Source organism: Megalobrama amblycephala, linkage group LG11 (assembly GCF_018812025.1).
Source record: "Megalobrama amblycephala isolate DHTTF-2021 linkage group LG11, ASM1881202v1, whole genome shotgun sequence".
Lineage (NCBI taxonomy): Eukaryota > Metazoa > Chordata > Actinopteri > Cypriniformes > Xenocyprididae > Megalobrama > Megalobrama amblycephala.
The window spans coordinates 15,265,596-15,268,130 of NC_063054.1; the positions used below are offsets into that span (position 1 = coordinate 15,265,596).

General features: G+C 39.2%; 1 long non-coding RNA gene across 1 annotated transcript; it reads left to right on the forward strand.

Annotated features, from left to right (window-relative positions):
- Positions 1-340: 340 nt before the first annotated feature.
- LOC125278752 lies at positions 341-1,496 on the forward strand. The gene is made up of 2 exons (XR_007187261.1): positions 341-535; positions 792-1,496. It is a non-coding gene; the product is annotated as an uncharacterized LOC125278752 (long non-coding RNA).
- The last annotated feature ends 1,039 nt before the right edge of the window (positions 1,497-2,535 follow it).

Below are 2,535 nucleotides of genomic sequence, written 5' to 3' on the forward strand. Positions count from 1 at the left end.
CCTAGTTCCTGCGGCACGAACACACCAAAAAGCGGTTCCTCTGGTGCGAAAGCCGTATTGGAACAGTAGCTAATTTACATTATTTTATCGTTCCTTCCTGTTTGAGTGTTGCGATGATTTCCTGCGTACTGGATTTTCTGTTTGTCTAAAAGATATTCAACACCTCTGATCTCACATCCCTATCAGATGTCACTGTGTGCAGACTTGTGACTCGTGTGAGAACTATCTGTTAAAGTTCTGCGGTGAGTCAGAATGTCAACACATAAATCGACACATAACCCCCCCCACCAACCCCCCCCCCCCCCACACCACACACACACACACACACACACACACACACACACCCCTCTCCGTTTAGACAAGATTAACTTGTCAAACGACCGGTCCTCCGCCAGACTGGTCTTTCTGAACGGATCTTAGCGTCTGATCCTTCATGGGCCAATGGCAGAGGCTTAAAGTACAGGGCCGATCAGAAGGAAAGGAAGGGGGCTGTGGATTTAGGATCGTTTTACCTGGATATGGATTAGCGCTTCAGGTGCGGCTGCACGCTAGCTTGAACCACACTCACTTTAGGTCCACTTTCAGCTGAGAGACATAGACTGCATGACCTATCAATAGTCAGATGTGTGTTTGTAGGTGTTTTTGTGTATTGGGATATATGTCCGTGAGCTGACGGGGTGAAACAGGTTATATCAAAAGACACAGGGATTAAAGTGCAACACGCTCGCTCCTGCAATTGCCATACCTGCTCCTGTTTTTGTGCTCTACTTTAATTGGTAATTATTTTTCAGGGTTAATGCCTTCATTCAGACTGTCAGTGTGTCGTCAGGAGCAAAGGATTAGGAGCCCCAGGGAGACGAGCAGGGAGATGAGACACTGGCAACGGGAGGACAGCTCATTTTTACACAGGCAGAGAGGGAGGACAGCTCATCTTTGATCCGGCAGGGGCTTCGCAGGCCAGAGGGGTGACAGCTGCATTTTCTTTAGCCCACATTTGAATTTGAATTCTATCTTATGATGCAGCTATGTGCCGGCTTGGCAGGGCAGTGGGGTAATCTGCTCTACACAAACGCCCGGGCTTTCTTCCTGTGTGCCCTCACAGAGATTTAAGTAATTAAACTTAAATTGAATGCATAAAAAACCTCACTTGTACCGGTGGCTGTCTTGCTCGTGCCAGGAGTGAATAGTCAGGGGCTGTCCTCTCTCTCTCTAATCCCTCTTACTATTTCTGCCCTCCTGACTTTGGCTGGCCTTGCGCTGGAAGCTCGGCATTCCTCTCCAGACATCTTTGCAAGCTGGAGAACCAAACTTCTGAACTCCCACAGTTAATTGGAATAAACATCTGTGTTGCTTGTCTGCCACTGAAGAATTCTGCTCCTGCAGTTTCATACAGCAAAGCCAAGATTACATCACATATGATTACTGATGCTAATTTCAGCCATTAAAGATGTGAACTATAAAAACTTTCTTAATAAACGTTCCTGGTCTTATATATACTTATAAAGAGTGATTGATTTTTAGTGATAAACCTTTCAAGATGGGTCTACTATGAGCCACAAGGCTATTAAGTAAGGGATAATGTACAGTCAGCCAGTCATTATTGCAAAATAACTCTTAAATCCTGATCATCCTGTTGGGATTATTTTGCAAAAATGATGAGATGACTATACATGATCTTACTCTTACTCATGGCTACTCACCAAATAATTAAATGTGTGGACATGACCGAGTTGGGCAATATTGATTTTGAAATTGATTATGAAATCATACCTGCACATTATCAAAAATTATAACCAATGGTTTATGATTCTGTAGAATAAGCCAGTATCATTTCAACCTCAAAATCAAGTTTAATTGACAAATTCCTGGTTAATTGCACTAATTTGCTGCAGTTAATTACTGTAATTCTGAAGTGACTTTGACTTAAAAATTGACTTTGACTGAAAAATAGTTACATTTGTGAAGTGTGTAGGGGTGTAACGGTATACAAAAAAAAAAAAAAAAAAAAAAAAAACGTTTCGGTACATACCTTGGTTTTGAAGTCATGTTTTAGGTATGGGTTCGGTACAGCAGGTGGAGAAAACTAAACTTTTTTTTTTTTTTTTTTTTTTTTTACTTTTTTATTAAACAGTGGTTTACTGAACAAACAGTGTCTCTGTCTTTAAATGCATTCAATTATAATTAAAATTTCATCTCTGCTAATGCTGTAAACTATATAGGGAGCCCTTACTTGAACATTACTATAATATTAAAAGTTACAATTAACAACAATTGCTATTTAGTTTTAGATATAATCATCAACACTCAAATAATAATATAAAAAAAAAAATGTATGTAAACATGTAAATTGCACATTAGGCAGTTTATGCATTAACATCTGTATCTAATTATAAAATTATGTTTCTCCAATTCCTTGTTTAAATATAATAATTTACACAGTGGCTGTCATAACTGGTTTTCATGATGGATTTATTTATAACATTAAATAATTAAGTAATCTCTGACAGGTTAAGTATAATCATATAAATAATAGGC